This window comes from Schistocerca cancellata, chromosome 9 (assembly GCF_023864275.1).
Source record: "Schistocerca cancellata isolate TAMUIC-IGC-003103 chromosome 9, iqSchCanc2.1, whole genome shotgun sequence".
Classification (NCBI taxonomy): Eukaryota; Metazoa; Arthropoda; class Insecta; order Orthoptera; family Acrididae; genus Schistocerca; species Schistocerca cancellata.
This window is the reverse complement of record NC_064634.1, coordinates 49,431,424-49,454,067: the sequence shown is the minus strand read 5'-3', so window position 1 is coordinate 49,454,067 and position 22,644 is coordinate 49,431,424.

Below are 22,644 nucleotides of genomic sequence, written 5' to 3'. Positions count from 1 at the left end.
ATCTATTTTTTGATTTCACAAAGAACAGAAATTCAACAGAAGTGTCTCTCTCTCTCTCTCTCTCTCTCTCTCTCTCTCTCTCTCTCTCTCTCTCTGTGTGTGTGTGTGTGTGTGTGTGTGTGTGTGTGTGTGTGTGTGTGTGAGGAGAGGGGGGCGTGTTAGTGGTAGTAGCGGTAGTTAACGGGGTGCTGGGAGAGCAGAGCGGACAGTGTATCGTGTTCCCTCTCGGCAGGTGCTGCGATTTGCGCTAACTCGCTTCCCAGTCGCTTTTTGCGGCTTCTGCCGTGGCTCGAGTTTCAAGTGGCTGTCTGGTACAAACCGCACAGTTCCACTCGCCACCACTGCCCACAGCTGCCGCGCCTCTTAATAAGCGACTCTGCCGCCATATGCGTTCCAGGTATAGCGCTTCTCTGGCATTTGTGGGCTTCCCTTATAGGGATTCACTTGTCGACATTCATAGTACTCAGACCAAAGCTCTGTGTGTCAAGATGTAGCGCACTATCGTAGTACAAAATTACTCATTTGTAACTGCCTTTCAGCAGCCTTTCAACTAGTTTGATTACATTGGCTACTATTTCAGATCCTTGCAGGGTCGCCAGTTATATCGCTTACCGATTTGTTTTAATACCTGACTTACTATGTAATGTCACGTTGATGTCTAGCACGAGTAATACGTACGTAACACTTGCTTTCTACGATGTCTTGCCCTGCATACGTTAAAATAAAAAAATGTGGTACCTGATACACCCAAAGAGATCAAAAATGTCCGTATCCAGTGTAAAAAATGGTTCGTTTTATACTTCACAAGTATTAACTCTAAAGTCATCGAATGATGGTCACTGAGTTTAATTCCAGTTTATCGTTTGTTCTTGTATTTACTCATTGACGAGATACGCTGGGTGCAGCGTACCTCAGCGATATTGCAGTGTAATATTTTGCACGAGAGATATTTTTTCGCCTTCTCATTATTTTTACTACTTTTTAATATGTCGCATTTCACTCGTTTATTAATAACGTTAGTTGAATCGACATTCCTTTATTGAATTCCTATTTACCAGTGATTACTTAGTATCTATTACTGATATATTTTTGAAAATATTAGTGAAATTAGCCACATGATGATACCGGATCGACATAGATAATGTATTAAGCAAAGTAATGCATTGGTAGCGTGGTGTTAAGTCAATAAAATCCCTTTACTATTAAAGTTCAGTAGCCATACCTAACTCGAAAGAGATTGACTCTGCCCTGTCACATTCATTTTTCTCCTACCAGACAAAAACATATGTCTCATACCCCGTTCTACCCGTATCCAGATCTATCCCAAGGTTACTTTCAAGGAGTCCACAGCTAAAACTCAAGGATTCACATCAACCTCGGAGATTCAAAGCAAGCTATTTCGCATATTTTACCGCCTCATAAATTACAATTCCAGGTATAATGCTCGATTTGCTGGATCAGATATAAAAGCTATTTAAATCGTCTCATTTAAAATTTTATTTTTTGGGGACCCACAGCCTCAACGCGTTTTGTGAATAAAAACATGGTCCAGGTAGGCTGTATTATTTTTTTATTATTCACTATACGGCTGACCAATTTCGAGCTTTGGTCATTTTCAAGTACGTATCTTAAGCTTGCAGCTTTATTATAAAGTAAAATGACCTAGAGTGGTGACACCCGTAGTTAGCACACTGGATTCGCATTCTGGAGGATAGTTGTTCAAACCCACGTCCCGCCATCCACATTCCTTTGAAAGGGTGCAGCCGATTTTTGGCTCCATATTTGACACAATCCGAGCTTGTGCTCCGTCTCTAATGACCTCGATGTCGACGGGACATTAAACCCAGTTTTCCTTCCTTCCTTCCTTCCTTCCTTCCTTCCTTCCTTCCTTCCTCCCTCCCTCCAAAATGTTCAAATGTGTGTGAATTCCGAAGGCACCAAACTGCTGAGGTCATCGATCCCTAGGCTTGCACACTGCTTTAACTTATGCTAAGAACAAAACACACACACCCATGCCCGAAGGAGGACTCGAACCTCCGGCGGGAGCGGCTGCGCAATCCGTAACATGGCGCCTCAAACCGCGCGGCCTCCCTCCTTCCATTACAATTTAAAATGAAGATATATGCATACGGTACCTACTAGAAAGTGACCAAAGGTCGAAACTCGCCAATATCACAGATAATAAATAAATAAATAAATAAATAAATAAATACAGCCAACCTCGGCCCAGAAAAAGAACCAGTGCATTACACTTCATCATGACTGTTACAACGACGGCCTTAATCCTGGCTCCCAGATTACATTCGTGCCTTATTCTTGCAGCTATCGCGCGATGGCGTTAAAGTCAGGCAGCATCCCTGGTGGAGATTCCTGCCGCTCTCGCGAGATGACTCTGCCGTCGCTTCTGCTCTATCTCGTAAAAATATGCAACATACAACAGCATAATAGATATCTTTGAAAACACAATCATGTGATCTACGCGAGTTTTCACAGGAAAAATGACTTCGACATTTTTCTTGGCGCAAATCAGAGAATCTGAAGCTAATGTGGAGACTTAACTACAGTCGATCTTCCCGCGTAGCGTTCGCTTAAGGACCAGGAAATGGGAGTAAATGACAGTTTTGCTGGAAGTACTATCTGCAGACAAGAAAAGTTGAATGTTATACCGCAACTGAAAAGGGTGGTTGTAAGTTTACATTCGAAGAATATAAACGATTTCCTGGATGACAAAGAATGCTTGAGGCGAATAGAAGTTTATTTAGAAGCATCAGTAGTTGAATATGAAACTGATCACTGTATACTAGCTCGCCTGGCCATTTCCCGTACTGTAGGCACTTAGCGTCCGTTCTTGATTATCAGCAGGTTACGTACTCCCAAGTAGCTGAGGTGACAAGGACGAAACTTGACGCTACTTGCTACGAGTGATATTAGAAATTGGTGTGATCATTAGTTCACGTCATTAAGATTGTTCTCAAGTACTTTACGTACAATCTTTGTCTTATTTTAATAAACGACTTTTGGTACACTTCCTACAACAGTCAACATGATGGTCTGAACCTCTGTCATCAGGTGGGCTTAGGTACTGTTACTGTAAATGTGCAAGACGTGTAACTGAATTATATAAAAAAAGGTTAGAGTTTTTTTCTTATCTCCGAATTCATAAATAACCGAACTGCGAGCGCCCCTTCACTTAAGTCACTGATCATTTTACATTCAAATTTGAGCCGCCTTCCTTAATTATGTATGGAGATTCACTTGGCAAGACTCCTTGGATCCATTTGCAGACCTGATGGAAAAATCCTCAGAAGCCTAGCTTCGGATCTAGGAGAGATTTGCGGACAAGTTTCTGCTTTGTAGAACGGCATGTAACCGTAGGTACGTTGTGACTGCTTTAACGACCTAAGGTTTTCCCACGAGAACAGAACGTTCTCTCTGTTTTCCTGAAGACAGAAAGTCACCAGATTTCAATAGTTTTTCTTAATTATATACAAATCAACTTCAGCAAGTATTTCGTGCATAGGATTGATTTAAATTAAACTATGCTGTAAAAGTCGTCAGAGAAAGTCGTAAATTCGTTCACATATTGGCACACGAAGAAACAAGAACGTTTAAAACTTTGCAGTTACACACTGTGGCGGTAGTTCACAAAACATAGTCTCAAATGCCGTAGAGACAGTAATTCTAAGCTACGGCAAATAATTCCGAACCAAACGCCGCACAGCGTCATCTTAACATGGTGCTTACTATTTCGCTCCGTGAGGTCTAGGATCTCCCGCCCACCCGCTGTTCCATCTCTCTTTGCGTCTAGCATTTTACTGACACTCTCCGCAAGAAGCAATAACTTCATTTATCTGGGAATTTATCGACGTACAAATCTGTAATGCATGTTCAGTCTGTTGTTCAGTGAAAAATATTTGTATTTTGTTTCCCGTTTTAAATGCACATATCGAATGCTAATTAGCGACACTTCTGCATAAAATATCACCAGTGCGTTTAATGAATGTTGAATTATGTAAATCAGCTTTTCGTTCTCTCTTTGTAGTTCAGCGTTTCGGTAATGAACAGACATCCTTTTTTTTTTTTTTTTTTTTTTTTTTTTTTTTTTTAAGTCCAATGATCACGCAGCAGCAAACAGTAAGAACGAACATAATGCTGTGATCTCAGTATACAATCGAAAAAAAAAACAAATTAATCGTGTGAGGCACTAATCAATGTTACTGCACGCACATCATGGCGCCTGTGTTACCGTTTGAAGGTAAAAATCTCACGGGGTACATTGTTGCCGTAACTCTCAAGTGTTCGTACTGGCTTTATAATAGTCAGCTGGAGATGAGGGAACATCGGAAGAACGTGAACGTGTAGTACGGAATCCACCTTTAGGCGAGACATCACAGAAATAGCTGCAAATTTTGGTTAAGCCTACGCTTCATATGCGTTCTACTAGTTAGCCTTACCGCCATAAACAAGTGACGTCGTATTCTTTAGTCTCTTTCACTGAATATGTATGGAATTCTTCTACATATGCGGCTGTTCTCATTCCATCTCTGAGCGTGAATTACAGTTCATAATATCTAGATATTTTACTGTGAGTCGATGCATGCGCTGGCAGAAAAAGTTGTATAAATGTGGTTTTGCATTTCGCCCATTTTCTACCTCATACTGCTGCTGTTTAAGTTACATTGACGTTCGTGTAACGCTTCCCTAGGCATAACTAGTTACAAGACGCAATGTGAAAAATGCCGAGCAGTCGGAATCAAGCTAATACGCCCACAACCAGAAGTTGCAGAACGTAGAGTTTTGTTCCGGAACTTCTTATTTTAGTTTGTGTTTTCTTGCCTTCCTGTGACAACCCTAATCAGATACATGCTTTGGAGTCTGTTATTTGCGGATCAGTCAGTCTCCTCCAGTATTGTCGTTGTGATCCAACTACTAAGAATTAAGATAAAAATGAATCCATGATCTTTTTGAGTAGATTGTAAGCTAGTCCTAAAAAGTTAAAGAGCAAATCGAGCAGGTCAGATATCTGTTGACTGCAGTAAGAAGAAGGAAAACTGGCTAAAAAATGACAGATCAAGGAGAGGATATGGATACTTTGAGGTTTCCCAGTGACGTTGTAATTCTTTCAGAAACGACCAAAGGACTTTGAAGAGATCAAGATGAAAGTCAACAAATGTGCAAGAAGGACAGTGTAATTAGCAAATTAAATGACGCGCTGCTGAGGGAATTATATTAGCAAATGAGACACAGTATTAAATTAGTTTTGTTATTTTGGCGGCAAAATAACTGACAATAGCCGAAGGAGAGAGAGAATGTAAAAGGCAGGCTGGCGATAGTAGGGCATACGTCTCTGAAAAAGAAAAAACCTGTTCATTGAAATACAAAGTTAAGCATTTTAAGTTTTTTTCTGAAGGAACTTGTATGGAGTGAATTATTGTGTGAAAGAGAGATGTGGGCTATACGCTGTTCAGGCTAGAAGAGAACAGAAGCTTTTAAAATGCTGTACCAGAAAAAAATACAGAGCATTAGAAGGGTAGATGGAGTAAGCAGCTAAGAGGTTCTGAATCGAATTTGAGGAGACGATAAATTAATGGCATAACTTAACTGAAAGAAAGGATCCGTCGATAGGACACTTTCTGAGGCATCAAGAAATTGTCAGATTGCTAACGGATCCAGGTATGATGGACACCCAGTAATTAAAGAGAGAATTCATGTAGAAGAAAATGTGTTTTTACAAAACGAGACTGCTTTTCGACATAATCCCCACCAATATTTATATACATCTCCAACGATGAACTAGTTTTTTTACTTTATTTTTTTAAATACTCCAAGCAAAGAAGTCTTCTTCCTGTAATATGAGCCCCGTTCCGACAAATTCTTTGGCCTTCTCGTAGCTGCCGAACTTTTTTTACCACGGATTCCTCCTTCAATGGACCAAACAAATGAAAATTCGAGGTAGCTACATCTGTGCTGTATGATGAGGTAGTATTTCCAAACCCTTTTTTTTTTTTTCACTGGTTTTTTGTCAGCCCTGGCAGTGTGAGGGCGAGCACTGTCGTATAGCAATACAGGGCTATTACAAATGATTGAAGCGATTTCATAAATTCACTGTAGCTCCATTCATTGACATATGGTCACGACACACTACAGATACGTAGAAAAACTCATAAAGTTTTGTTCGGCTGAAGCCGCACTTCAGGTTTCTGCCGCCAGAGCGCTCGATAGGCAGTGAGACAAAATGGCGACAGGAGCCGAGAAAGCGTATGTCGTGCTTGAAATGCACTCACATCAGTCAGTCATAACAGTGCAACGACACTTCAGGACGAAGTTCAACAAAGATCCACCAGCTGCTAACTTCATTCGGCGATGGTATGCGCAGTTTAAAGCTTCTGGATGCCTCTGTAAGGGGAAAGCAAAGGGTCGGCCTGCGAAGAAACGGTTGAACGCGTGCGGGCAAGTTTCACGCGTAGCCCGCGGAAGTCGACGAATAAAGCACGCAGGGAGCTAAACGTACCATTGCCGACGGTTTGGAAAATCTTACGGAAAAGGCTAAAGCAGAAGCCTTACCGTTTACAATTGCTACAAGCCCGGACACCCGATGACAAAGTCAAACGCTTTGAATTTTCGTTGCGGTTGCAACAGCTCATGGAAGAGGATGCGTTCAGTGCGAAACTTGTTTTCAGTGATGAAGCAACATTTTTTCTTAATGGTGAAGTGAACAGTGTACGAATCTGGGCGGTAGGGAATCCTCACGCATTCGTGCAGCAAATTCGCAATTCACCAAAAGTTAACGTGTTTCGTGCAATCTCACGGTTTAAAGTTTACGGCCCCTTTTTCTTCTGCGAAAAAAACCTTACGGGACACGTGTATCTGGACATGCTGGAAAATTGGCTCATGCCACAACTGGAGACAGACAGCGTCTACTTCATCTTTCAACAGGATGGTGCTCCACCGCACTTCCATGATGATGTTCGGCATTTCTTAAACAGGAGATTGGAAAACCGATGGATCGGTCGTGGTGAGGATCATGATCAGCAATTCATGTCATGGCCTCCACGCTCTCCCGACTTAATCCCACGCGATTTCTTTCTGTGGGGTTATGTGAAAGATTCAGTATTTAAACCTCCTCTACCAAGAAACGTGCCAGAACTGCGAGCTCGCATCAACGATGCTTTCGAACTCATTGATGGGGACATGCTGCGCCGAGTGTGGGAGGAACTTGATTATCGGCTTGATGTCTGCCGAATCACTAAAGGGGCACATATCAAACATTTGTGAATGCCTAAAAAAACTTTTTGAGTTTTTGTATGTGTGTGCAAAGCATTGTGAAAATATCTCAAATAATAAAGTTATTGTAGAGCTGTGAAATCGCTTCAATCATTTGTAATAACCCTGTATGAGGCCTTTTCTTTGAGATCCGCGACGTATTTATCTCATTACTGGCTTCACTTTATTCATCAGCATGTCTGAGTAGTAGGCACTGTTCACTGTATGCTGGTCTTTCAAATAATCCAGAAAGACGACATCTTGGGCACACCCAAAAGACGGTCAACCTGAATTTTCCGGCTGATGCTTGCGTTTCGAAGTTATTTTGCAGAGATGAGCTGGTGTGCTTTCACTCCGTCCTTCCTCTTTTGGACTCTGGTTCAAAATGATTACCCCAAGTTTCATCTCACGTTAAAACATTGTTTATAAGAGGATCACCTTCCGTTTCATAGCATTCTTTCCTGTCTGTACAGACTTTGAGTCTTGTTTCGTCGCGTTCTCGCTTTATCTCTTTTGGACCCTCCTTGCAGTAGTTTTTTTCTGTACTTAAGCTTGTTACGTACAGCATTATGTACTGTGCCAACGCTTACCGCAACTATTTTGGCTATATATTCAACTGCAACACTTCGTTCTTCGCGAAAAATGTCTTCAGTGCGGTTTACAAGCGAACGATTTGACACTTCAACTCGCCAACCAGTACGACGCTGGTCAGTCACTGAGGTTTGATTGTTTTTGAACTCTTCTACCCGTTTGTAAAAGTTTCCACAGTTCATAGAACTTTCACCATACCGTAAAATAATTTCATGAAACATTTTAGCCGGATTCTCAACTAAAAAGAAAAAAAGTGATAAAAAATCACTAAACGTTGTTCAGTTACTGTGGAAATTTTAAGTGTACACGCCATTGTTAAATATTGAGGTTATAAATGAAACAATTTTCACTCTTCAGCTGTTCTGAGCTGATACCACTGGTACTGAACTTGCGTTATTAAAAGTGCAAAATTCCTCTTACAAATTGTTTCATTTCTACTCAGTTTGTGGCGATAATTATTAATGTCCCTCGCAGTAGTTACGTTAAGATGAAGAGAGTCACAGGACAGATTAAGGTAGAAAGCTCCATCAAACCAGTCTTCCGACTGAACAACGTAACAAGAAGACAGTGTGAAAGAGAGAATTTTCCCAAGAGGCTGGTGCTTTCCTCGGATAGGAACTCAAACGCGGGTGAGCGCGTGGCAAAGGAATTCTCTAATTCTACTCCACAGAAAGGGTACTACAGCACAATAAACACCGAAGTTGACTCACAAAAGCGTTACCCTTTCTTTAGTTGTGCGTCCTTACACCTGCTTTCCTTGCCGCCTGGTCAGCTTGAAAGGAACTCCGACATGCGAGGTAATAGCTGAAGGGGTAGTGGGAGACGGCGTGGGTATCCGTGCTCCACACACACACGCTACGCTCTTTGTCACGTTGGAGCGGTATGTTGCCCAAGTGAGGCGAGGGTTGCCGGCAGGTATTGCGTGTGCGTGCGTGCGTGCGTGCGTGTGCGTGGGCGCAGGTAGGGCGGGGGTGTAGCAGCCGCAGACGGCAGGTGGCTGGCTTGCGTCTCCTGAGGCTACCAGCAACAAAAGCCCGATGCGGCCAGAGGTGTAACACTGGGCTGACTTAACGGTGTCTACCGCGGCGCAGGGGGCCACAGCCGCAGAAACTTTCGGAAATGGGGAAGTGCTAGGTTGCGACTTTAGCGAAACTCCAGTTACACATGCCGCGAATACCTGTTCAAATAAGCCTTCGGATGAAGCGGCGTTAGCGATTGCCATTGTTTTAAAACAGTTATAATATACAATACTGGCCATTAAAATTGCTACACAAAGAATAAATGCTGATGATAAATGGGTATTCATTGCTCAAATATATTATACTAGAACTGACATGTGATTACATTTTCACGCAATTTGGGTGCATAGATCCTGAGAAATCAGTACAGCCACCTCTGGCCGTAATAACGGCCTTGATACGCCTGGGCATTGAGTCATACAGAGCTTGGATGGCGTGTACAGGTACAGCTGCCCGTGCAGCTTCAACACGTTACCACAGTTCATCAAGAGTAGTGACTGGCGTATTGTGACGAGCCAGTTGCTCGGCCACCATTGACCACACGTTTTCAGTTGGTGAGTGATCTGGAGAATGAGCCGGCGAGGGCAGCAGTCGGACATTTTCTGTATCCAGAAAGGCCCGTACAGGACCTGCAACATGCGGTCGTGCATTATCCTGCTGAAATGTAGGGTTTCGCAGGGATCGAATGAAGGGTAGAGCCACGGGTCGTAACACATCTGAAATGTAACGTCCACTGTTCAAAGTGCCGTCAATGCGAACAAGAGGTGACCGAGACGTGTAACCAATGGCACCCCATACCATCGCGCCGGGTGATACGCCAGTATGGCGATGACGAATACACGCTTCCAATGTGCGCTCACCGCGATGTCGCCAAACACGGCTGAAGCCATCATGATGCTCGTTCGACCTATACTTGAATATTGCTCATCAGTGTGGGATCCGTACCAGCTCGGGTTGACAGAGGAGATAGAGAAGATCCAAAGACGAGCGGCGCGTTTCGTCACAGGGTTATTTGGTAAGCGTGATAGCGTTACGGAGATGTTTAGCAAACTCAAGTGGCAGACTCTGCAAGAGAGGCGCTCTGCATCGCGGTGTAGCTTGTTCTCCAGGTTTCGAGAGGGTGCGTTTCTGGATAAGGTATCGAATATATTGCTTCCCCCTGCTTATACCTCCAGAGGAGATCACGAATGTAAAATTAGAGAGATTCGAGCGCGCACGGAGGCTTCTCGGCAGTCGTTCTTCCCGCGAACCATACGTGACTGGAACAGGAAAGGGAGGTAATGACAGTGGCACGTAAAGTGCCCTCCGCCACACAGCATTGGGTGGCTTGCGGAGTATAAATGTAGATGTAGATGCTGTAAACAGAACCTGGGTTCATCCGAAAAAATGACGTTTTGCCATTCGTGCACCCAGGTTCGTCGTTGAGTAGAACCCCGGGTCCCATGTTTACTTGGCAGGTGCGCTAGCCAATAAGATACCTTGCACAGCGGTTCACACAGCTGCGCGGATTTAAAGTAAACAGGGGCAGGAGGGAGAATTTGGTTCAAATGGCTCTGAGCACTATGGGACTTAACATCTGTGGTCATCAGTCCCCTAGAACTTAGAACTACTTAAACATAACCAACCTAAGGACATCACACACATCCATGCCCGAGGCAGGATTCGAACCTGCGACCGGAGCGGTCACGCGGTTCCAGACTGAAGCGCCTTTAACCGCACGGCGACACCGGCCGGCGGAGAATTTGGATCGAGGAGGGAAGCATGCCAGGGTAATCCGTGCAGTTGTGCCAACAACTGTGCCATGGTAGTGTGACGCTCCAACGCAGTCCTTGCTATGAATTTTTTCGCTTACTTAACACTTGAAACTGTTTGTATACGATGTATGGTCTAGTGTAAATATGTGTTGTAAATACTATGTTTAAATTACGTAATATTTAACACAGGCAAGTCAGGGCATATTTAGTTAACGTTGAAGTCAGAGAGATTGTTTTGTCGCGCCTCTGGGCGCGGGAGCGCGCCAGCGGGTAGTAGTAGCAGTGACGCCGTGCTCGGAGTAAGACGTACAGTCGAGTGCTGCTAGTCCTAGCTGTGTTACATCTAACGGCTAGTGTGTGGATCTAAGTACGACGGGAAAGTAATGGTCGGCATATCTGGAAGCATGGCCGGGCAAGTTATTATGGATTAATGGGCATACTACTGAAGAAACGAGGACTTAAATGTGAGGCGCACTGTGGGCCCAAGTCGCAACAGTAAAAGCCCGATGCCACATTGTGTCGCTGCCGTGGACTTCTGTCGATCCACCGACAACGTGGGAAGTAAGATCTACGTAATTTTCGTAGGATAAAATTGTAGAAGGCTTGCCAGTGACTGTGATTTTCTGTGAAGTTGACAATTAATAACAAGCACTGTACAATCGAAGTGCTGCAGTTACATTCCACCCGACAATAACACGAAGTAGGTTCCTTCCGATCCTTACCTTATTGAACCGAGTGTGTCACGCCACTATCAAGAGAAAATATGTTAATTATCAAATTATTTGCATAGACGGTGAAGAGTAAATTTCAGACCGTTTTGAGCGATTGGTTATCGTAGTTAATTGTTGCACTTAATAAGCTTACGCCAACCGTAATAATAGTAGACTGAAGTAATAAATTTTATTATTAAGATTGATTTCAGTGCATATTCAGCTGAAGTTAATTCAAGGATATTTCATGAAACTATAAAGTTTATTCCACCTGACAATCGCCCAATTAATGAATTATCGTCATTCAAAACATAGTTAATCAATTATTGGCAATATATTTCATTATCAGTAGATTAAACTGTGCAAAGTACGTAATTTTAAAGACAGAATGACAGTCCATTATTCAAAATCTCTATAGATAATTATCTGTGTTGTCAGCATTGCACTTAGCTGACAAATTATGAACAAAATAATTATCAAAATACTTATTGAAAGTTAACCATTAATGTTTAAGTGTAGTTATATTATTATGACATTGGTTTATATGACAACTGAGCCTGACACAGCACTTACGCAAAAGTTCCCGTCCCACCTGCTACGCTACAAACAGATAAACTTTATTTTTGACACAATGATTCACGTACTTAACAGTACTGTCGCTCATCAGTCGAGCTGGCGACCGATTTTTTAATTGCTTTTTTAACTTAATCATTTCTTTGGGCAAAATTTCCACTGGCAAAATTTATTTCCATTATTTCATTTACCGTTCGTTATTGAATGAAATTACTCATTCAATAACGATCAAGTTATAACGTCTCCTGTTTCCCGCGGAATAATCATTATTTACTTCGGATTTGGATGCCTTATCCCGACGCGGGTCAAAATTCATAATTCACGGTCATTGTCAACTAGTACTTTCGCAAATCCCGGGAAGCAGGGGGGGGGGGGGGGTGTTATAGTAGCTTACTGGCTAGCGCACCTGCCCAGTAAGCAGGGACCCGGGTTCGATTCGCCGTTTCGCTCTATATACATAAATCACATCTGTATCAGACGAGTAAAGTCACTGAAACAGTGTCGTTTCATAGGTTAGCAAGTGGTTACGTTGTCTTAAACACGAGCAGTTTTATCCCGACTCGGTTCACAAGTGACTTCCTATGTTGGTTATGGGAGCAACACAAAAGGCTAGGTCGATCTTCATTAAGCCCAGATACACACTGAACAAAGTAGCGGACTAATCGTGCATACCCCCTCTGGCGATCACGGCGCACACAAAGGCTTTGGCAGGCGCTGATGGAGTTGTGCGTCCCGCGTGGCTGCCCGCGCCTTGCCACGCCCCTCTGAGAGGTCCCTGGCGCCAGAAGACCCGTGGCGCCGCGGACGGCCTCACGGCGAATTAAACTGCGGCGTTTCTGGCGCCAAAATTGCTGCCTTATCCGGCCGGGAATTGCACCACCAGGTCCGCGGGAAACGCGGCCTTCTGCGTAAATTTGCAGGAAGGCGGCTCGAATTTAAACTTAGGGGGTCTCTAATTGCAGGAAAGCTCCCGGGGCCCGCAGTAGAATTTTCCTGTTTTGCGCGCCGCACGTCAGCTTGATGAGCACTTCATTTCGAGACAGCGTCGCTTCTGCTGTTTCCCACCCGGGCGTGACACAGTGCGTTCGGAACGTACCACAGTGAAGGTCCGAGTATACAAAACAGGTTGCAAACATGTGACTCTCTCGAAGACCATCCAAGTAAAAGAATCTAGTACGTTGTTCTGGACGGCAAGTGTAACGTATGCAGTGTATGCGACAAGCGTGATCGGACGACTATTTTCCAAGTACACAAAACAAATCTTCTGCATCTACATACGAGGGCTATCCACAAAGTACATTACGTTTTGGAATTAAAAATAAATAAAGTATTGGAAAATTTTTTTATTATATACAGATGGATGCCACACTTAAATACTACTTTTCTACATAGTTGCCATTTAAATTAAGGCACTCCTCGTAGCGATGGACGAGCTTGGAAATTCCTTCGTCGTAAAATTCGGCCGCCTGCGCCTTCAACCACGTGGTTACCTCTTCTTGAAGCTGTGCGTCGTCATCAAAACGCTGCATAGCCAACCACTTCTTCGTTGCTGCGAATAAGTGGAAGTCGCTCGGTGCCAGGTCGGGACTGTACGGCGGATGAGGAAACAACTCCCTCTTAAAAAGATTCGATATAACTTCACGAGTGGCATTTGCCGTGTGGGCCCGGGCGTTGTCGTGAATCAGCAAGATCTTTGAGCCCAGCTTTCCCCTGCGCTTGTTTTGTATTGCTCTTCTGAGGTTGTGCAGAGTTTGGCAATACCTTTGAGAGTTTATTGTAGTGCCTCTTTCCAGGAAATCGACAAAAATCGTATTTCTACCGGGTTACTGATTAACCACGTGGTTGAAGGCGCAGGCGGCCGAATTTTACGACGAAGGAATTTCCAAGCTCGTCCATCGCTACGATAAGTGCCTTAATTAAAACGGCAACTATGTAGAAAAGTAGGATTTAAGTGTGGCTTTCATCTGTATATAATAAAAAAAATTCCAATACTTTATTTACTTTTAATTCCAAAACGTAATGTACTTTGTGGATAGCCCTCGTATTACACTTTTCACATCATAATGTGGCGACTGGTGAAGGGTACATCCTACCAGGATTATCTACTTCCATTCCTGTTACATTCGCCTATTTAGCGAGAGAAAAGAGAATTTCTGTATGGCTCTGTAGGCGCCTATATATCTACCTTGTTCTCAGGATTCCTAAGTGAGGTACATCTATAATTTTTGATTGCAAACATTAAATTACATGTTACCAAATAAATGTCCATAAGATGGCTCTTCAGACGCGCACATTTTTGGCGGAAGCGGAAGCTGAGATTTTCCGTGGTGCTTCGAAACACTTCCATGGGAATTGCAGCATTGTTTCCTCGAATTATTATTTCCGAGACACCGATTGTCGTTGGGCGTATCTTGTACATAATGTCTTTGAAGTGGCTCGACAAGAAAAACATTGTTCAGTTGAGGGCCAATGAGCAATAACGTGGTTACTGAAGAGCTGTCGAAAGGCAGCATTTGATGCTGTGTGGATCGTGTCTCCGTCTTGCTCAAACCAAAGATTGCATAGGTCGGGAAGGTTCTGAAATTGTCCTGGTGCAATAGTCTCGAGCATATCCACATATCTTCCTAGGTGCTGCTGTAGTTTTGCTGACTCTCTCATACTGGACAAGTAAGACTCCATCATACATAGAGCTGATAACGGCACACGGGAGTGTAACCTCTGTACTGTGTAGTGAACATTCGTGTAATTGTTTCCCATTGTGACACAATAGTTTTAAATTCGGCTCAAAGGTGCCTACAACCTTTCCGTGTAAAAGTGTAAAAGCGTGTCGCCCCGGGCACAAGTGAAAAAAGACCACAGAGTTGAAGTTCATGTGAGCTGTAAGGTGGGTTAATGATGTCACGTTGGCACCAAATTTCACCAAAATTCTACTCAACGCCACCTAAAATTCTGCTTATATGCATACTCTCTGATAAGGAAATAAGCCTTATCCCATGAAAAGAATGACAACAAAATTGTGGTGGTCATACATGTTTACCATCATTTTTTCACAGTTTTGTTGTCGAAATATGCGGGCTGACCTGCTCCTATAGGGTAAAAACTCTATTCGTGCAACACTGCAGATCAAATCCAAAAACATACAGCAAATACCTTGGATCTTCTCATATCCTTCTCCCTAAAATGCCTGAGTTCACGGGGTCCGCCTTTTTTTTTTATTTTCATGCATCTGAAATTATTTAACAGCCACAAACTACAACGCAAATTATGTACAGTAACATTTTCAATCCGACGGCATGTGTCTTTTTATATGATTTATTGGATCAAGTGTAAGGAAGATAATGTTATAAACAGCACACATAAGGAATAATACAATAAAAATGGCTCGTTCTTGAGGACTTAACCTTATCTCTCTACTGTACAAATGTAAAATCCGAACACAAATAAACAGGAAGTTCAAAGGCACCAACTAACAACACACAACATTGTGACTTCGTTGTCTGCGCACACTTCAAGGAGAAAGATGTCCTCGTCTGGGAACGAAGTACCAGCTCGCGAGGCGCTTCTCCTTCTAACATGATGGTTTGGGCAGAAAAATTCTTGGCTTTATCGTATTTGCTTGACTTTGTGCTTTTTTTATATAAACAAAAGAAAGATTAAAGGATAGTAAGAGGGATAGTGGGAGAAGTAGAAAGCGAACGGCCTAAATGGCTGGCCGGTGGTTTCAGCAAGTCTGGTGATGGCCTCGCATGGTTTTCATTACTGAATTAGGCGGCGTTCGTATTCGCGTATTTTCGTGCGATTTCTTCCCTGGCTCGCTGATCGTCAAGCTTCGAAGTTTGAATCTTGTACAACACATTTCGATTATTTCTGTATGACCGTGTTATCACTGTGAGTACGATATCCAACTGCGAGCGCACTAGATCGTGAGAGACTGATAACCACCAGGTTGTGCACAAGGTAGCCATATATTTTAAGATTTCAGTGTAGTAATACGACCAACCTTATTTCCATTCTTTTAGTCGCCGGACTGTAGCGTGCTTGAAGTGACTCTGTCTTTTATCGACACTACAAACAAAGGTTTTTACATCCACGTTAAGAATACATTCCGAAACTTTGCCTTATACTATCGTTCTACGTCTGTCTGGTTTGCCGACGCAGTAAGGAAAGTTACAGGTGACACAGTAGTCATGAGTTCGAGACCACTCTGTGCTTGCATATTAGTTTTAAACTGTCGTTCATCCGTGTGGTCTGGTCTTGTGACGGTTGTTATGCGTGATTTTGAGCATGTTACCATATTCACTTCTCATTTTACTGGTAAGGCCTCAACCTCGACGCTGCAAATGTCAAGCCTCAAACAACAACTTACGAAGGACCTTCAGATAGTATGAGCCATATTGAGTGTTTCGGAAGCGGTACGAAAGACAAAGGCTGTCCTCAAACTGTCTATATCCATAATTTATGATTCGCAAAAAGCATCTTTTTAGGAAGTTCTTTTTCTTATGCCTTTGTCCTCCTGCACCTACGTTGGGTCGGCTTGGTTACTATGGGGTTTGGGATGGTTAATTTAAGGGCTGACTTCCTGTCGCAAACCTGTCACATCTCCATCTACATTTATACCCCGCAAGCCACCCAACGGTGTGTGGCGGAGGGCACTTTACGTGCCACTGTCATTACCTCCCTTTCCTGTTCCAGTCGCGTATGGATCGCGGGAAGAACGACTGCCGGAAAGCCCCCGTGCGCGCTCGGATCTCTCTAATTTTACATTCGTGATCTCCTCGGGAGGTATAAGTAGGGGGAAGCAATATATTCGATACTTCATCCAGAAACGCACCCTCTCGAAACCTGCACAGCAAGCTACACCGCGATGTAGAGCTCCTCTCTTGCAGAGTCTGCCACTTGAGTTTGCTAAACATCTCCGTAACGCTGTCACGCTTACCAAATAACCCTGTGACGAAACGCGCCGCTCTTCTTTGGATCTTCTGTATCTCCTCTGTGAACCCGACCTGGTACGGATCCCACACTGATGAGCAAGACTCAAATACAGGTCGAACGAGTGTTTTGTAAGCCACCTCCTTTGTAAATGGACTACATTTTCTAAGGACTCTCCCAACGAATCTCAGCCTGGCACCCGCCTTACCAACAATTAATTTTATATGATCATTCCACTTCAAATCGTTCCGCACGCATACTCCCAGATATTTTACAGAGGCCGAAATGCACGCGTTTTAGCTCATGCAGGCTGGCGTGAGGAGGGAAGGACTATACTGACGTGAGGTCTGGAACAGGACAAGGAATTAGAATTCAGAAAGAGGACGTAGCTAGTTTCATAACTTTAATCCATTAATGATGAACGTCGGTCTTGACGGTACATGATTCACAATATTATCTCAATAGTAACTGAATATGGCGCCTTGCTAGGTCGTAGCAAATGACGTAGCTCAAGGCTATGCTAAACTGTCGTCTCGGTAAATGAGAGCGTATGTAGACAGTACACCATCGCTAGCAAAGTCGGCTGCACAACTGGGCCGAGTGCTAGGGAGTCTCTAGACCAGATCTGCCGTGTGGCGGCGCTCGGTCTGCAATCACTGATAGTGGCGACACGCGGGTCCGACGTATACTAATGGACTGCGGCCGATTTAAAAGCTACCACCTAACAAGTGTGGTGTCTGGCGGTGACACCACAGTTCCGCTATCATATAATCATACAATAAGGGATCCTTTCTTCTATGTATTCGCAATACATTACATTTGTCTCTGTTAAGGGTCAGTTGCCACTCCCTGCACCAAGTGCCTATCCGCTGCAGATCTTCGTGCATTTCGGTGCAATTTTCTAATGCTGCAACTTCTCTGTACATTACAGCATCATCCGCGAAAAGCCGCATGGAACTTTCGACACTATCTACTAGGTCATTTACATATATTGTGAAAAGCAATGGTCCCATAACACTCCCCCGTGGCACGGCAGAGGTTGCTTTAACGTCTGTAGACGTCTCTCCATCCGGGAGGGAGTAGATGTACCCAACAGTCTGCGTGTGTTATCCATGCAAGAAGAGTCTGAACGTTTTCTAAATGTTTGCGAATCGCGCAACTGAGGCAGTACTTTGGTACCAGCCCGGTATTCACCTAGACGGATGTGGGCGACCGCCTAAACACCAGACCCAGGCTGTCCGGCACACCAGCCCACGTCGTTAAATCAGCTGGCGGGTTCGGTCTGCAGCCGGCGCATCTGCCCCAGTCGCAGAAGAGGCGTGCTGACACTCGAGGCTATCTGGGAAGGTTTTCGGAAGCGCTTCTAATAAATCACGTCCTCCTGTGGCAGAAATGCATTTTGTGGAAATTGTAGAACTGAATGTAGATTATTCTATACGTTCCAGTCACATTACTGTGACCGTTGCCAAAGTCCGCCGTCAACGTGCAATAAGCACTCACACACGGGAGGTGGCAGCACTGGCAGTGGAGGGTACATAAAGCGCAGCAGGGGGTCGCACAAAACGGCGCAGAAACGGAGCCATGTATCTGACGTCCAAAAGGGCATGGTCATCGGCTTTCCGGCCAAGCATTTCCGAAACGGCTTATTTCGTAAACCGTTCGCGTGCTGTCGTGCTTAAAGTACGCCGTGATGGCAAAATGGCGCTACGCGAAACCGGCGGCGAGGTCACTGTGGTGCACCACACCTTTTTGTAGGTCCATCCTTCAGACAGGAGGTCTTCAGGAAGACGGCCGTTTACTAGCGTGAGAAAATAAAACACCTACAGCCGACATGATTTTATTTAAGAAATAAATAAATAAAATCGTAAGGATGGGTGAGGGCGTTTTATTTTCTCACAATAGGTGACACGTGTGAACGGCGGGTGCGGAGATGTGTACGAGTGAACATGTAATCCCTGACACAGTACTCGTTAAAAGCCTGTGCTATGGTAAGTGAGCGGGATTCGCCTGATGAGAAAGGATTTTCGCATAGATATCAACCGCGTGTGCCTGAATGGAGGCAAATCAGACTTACATCCACTCTGTAATAACAATGATACGTCAAGTAAGTTTGAAATGCAATCACACGTCAGGACGGATCAAAAGCAATCCAGAAGATGCTACCAATGTGACAGTAATACGGTCGCCAGCCTAATTAGGCATTAACTGATTTTCTTCCCTGTACAATTTTGTATATATTCACGCAAAACAAGAAGTTGTAACACTGCATAATATGGTAGAATTTTAGAACCAGAAAATCTATTTAACTGACAGTTTCACGTTCTGTACTGATATGGAAAATCATGAATACGTAACACTACACTGTAATGTTTACTACAAAACTTTATACTGTCTATTAATCTGGTTAAAATCGGGCATAGGTTACCCTAGAAATTGTACTTTCATGCCATACACACAAAACGTCAATTTTGATAAAGATAAAACACTGATAAATTTTGACTTTTATATTGACTTTAAATTTAACTGGTCAAACCAATTTAGAACACTGAAAGAGTTCAAATGAATGAAGGAGGGACCCTGAAACTGTTATGATCGCTGTATTTTTAAAAAAGATGATTACTATATTTATTATTCATGCAAGATTTCCAGTATATAAGTTACTACTATTTTCATGTTATTTACCGCTCATTTAAATGCCTGTAAATCTGTCTCGAAATAATAAACTTCATTACTATATCAATACTAGAGTTATTTTTCAACATCGTTAGACCTTCGCTATTCATTTAGTCGTTCAATAACAAAACATTTCTTTAAACACCATTCTAATATAGCTAGTTCTGCAAATAATTGTTATTAACACAATTTTTAATTTTCATTTCGGGACACTCGGATTGCACAACGTTTGGAAAGGACCCTGTCTAGGTTAGTTGTGAGTATAATGAAAGATGGGAAAGTTTTGGTAAAATTTAGGTTATTATTGCACCAAACAAACAGTTCACACTCTGATCCATACGAATATATTACTAAAAGTTTCAGCCTGCTAGTATCGATGCGGCGGTTGGCGGGCGGCAAGATGGCGAGGCACAGAGCACACATACAACCACAGCTATGGCTCTTGACGTATCGGCACTTTAATTCTTCTTAGCGTCGGAATACTTTTCCATTTAGTGCCTATGGAATATTGCCATGCTGTGTGGGCGTTGGAACGGCATACCCGAGGCTCAGTGAAGCTATGTCTTCCAGGAGAGCCTCCTCGCTCCAGAAGGTGTTGCTCAAACCAGTGCCAAACTCCAACTACTAGAGTTGTGGCGATTCGTGAATGAGTCGTTCATTTGAACGACTCTAAACAAAGAATCGTAAGAATCGAATCGTGATACGGACGAATCGTCGTTCAAAGGAATCGTAAGAACGATTACGTGTTTCCGACTCGTGACGATTCCAAGTTACAACGATTCATCGATACTTAGCACGCTATGCTTCGAAAGCAAGTTCCGAGTCGTGCCGAATGATTACGACCGCCAGATGGCAGGATAATATGAGCCAAACCACGTCTCCCTCACTGCTAAATTTTGTTACTAAAACAGACGTCTGTAGTTAGATACGTTTAAGCCACACAACCAAACTGGCATACCACGTAATTTTGCACCACCTTCCGCACAAATCGACTCCTCTTTCCTGGCATACTGAAATAAAACAATAGATGCAATCAAATCAAACGTGACCTTTCATCAATTAAGGCATTACACGTGTAAATCGAGAATCACACTTGTAACATCATATGCATGTTTACTCATAAATAAACTATTTCTGGCATATCTTATCATGACACAGTGCGATTCTAACCCCACTGACAATTTCAGACATCTCCTGCCATCTGTGAGTAAGATGTAGAACTTTTTGCATTCCGTAAGAATCGTGCCATCGCAACTAGAACGAATTGTGAAAGAATCGTGAACAAACCGTAGGAATCGATTCGCAACGTGAGATTGAATCGTAGGATTCGAATCGGGAAAAAGAATCGAGTTGCCCAACTCTACCAACTACTGCTGAGCCCGTTGTGCCGTGCAGTGCCCGCGCGCATTTTCCCGCGCTCACCTGCCATCCACCTTTTACCGCTCCCTTACAGACAGGGTATTCACCCAAGGTTTTGCATTCTACATATCCTAACACATTGCCTGCGTATGGACCAGACGCACAGTTACAATTTTAAACATCTTACAACAGTTTCAACATTTGTTACATTTCAATTCTATTATAATATTACATGACATTTGACATAAACATTAATATTCACATTGAAACTTATTTACAGTTTTGTTAACATAATGGCATGAAACAAAAAGAAATGAAATCAGAACATCAGTTACACAAGTTTATCGTAAAATCAGATGAAAAGAATTACTTACATGTACAATAGTACAGAGTCGTTGTTGTTACAAACAGGCGGGCAGTTATTGAGCAACTGACCGCCAATATGAACCAAGGGTCTTGGAACAGTGTCTACTCAACGACCGTTCAGCGAACGTTGCTGCATATGCGCCTCTGCAGTCGGCGTCTGTTTCACGTAGCCACGCCGACTGCCTTTGATCGACGACAAAGGCTGGAATTTAGCACGCCAATATCTCAACCGGACGTCCACTGAGAGTCGACAGGTGGCCTTTTCAGATGAATCTCGTTTTCTGCTCCATCGGACACACGGTTGTTGGCGTGAAACGTCTGAAAGCAAACGCAGAGGGGAGCGTTGTGCTCTGGGGAATGTTTTAGCTGCATTCCCTGAGCTACTTCGTTATTCTGGGAGGCGCAATTGATCGACACAAGTACAGGGCTATTACAAATGATTCAAGCGATTTCATAAATTCTCTGTAGCTTCATTCATTGACATATGGTCTCGACACACTACAGATACGTAGAAAAACGCATAAAGTTTTGTTCGGCTGAAGCCGCACTTCAGGTTTCTGCCGTCAGAGCGCTCGAGAGCGCAGTGAGACAAAATGGCGACACGAGTCGAGAAAGCGTATGTCGTTCTTGAAATGCACTCACATCAGTCAGTCATAACAGTGCAACGACACTTCAGGACGAAGTTCAACAAAGATCCACCAACTGCTAACTCCATTCGGCGATGGTATGCGCAGTTTAAAGCTTCTGGATGCCTCTGTAAGGGGAAATCAACGGGTCGGCCTGCAGTGAGCGAAGAAACGGTTGAACACGTGTGGGCAAGTTTCACGCGTAGCCCGCGGAAAATTGGCTCATGCCACAACTGGAGACCGACAGCGCAGACTTCATCTTTCAACAGGATGGTGCTCCACCGCACTTCCATCATGATGTTCGGCATTTTTTAAACAGGAGATAGGAAAACCGATGGATCGGTCGTGGTGGAGATCATGATCAGCAATTCATGTCATGGCCTCCACGCTTTCCCGACTTAACCCCATGCGATTTCTTTCTGTGGGGTTATGTGAAAGATTCAGTGTTTAAACCTCCTCTACCAAGAAACGTGCCAGAACAGCGAGCTCGCATCAACTTTGCTTTCGAACTCATTGTTGGGGACATGCTGCGCCGAGTGTGGGAGGAACTTGATTATCGGCTTGATGTCTGCCGAATCACTAAAGGGGCACATATCGAACATTTGTGAATGCGTAAAAAAACTTTTTGAGTTTTTGTATGTGTGTGCAAAGCATTTTGAAAATATCTCAAATAATAAAGTTATTGTAGAGCTGTGAAATCGCTTCAATCATTTGTAATAACCATGTATGTCTCTATCATTGAGGACCAGTTCGTTAGAAAAGAACGTAATGTCTGAGGGGG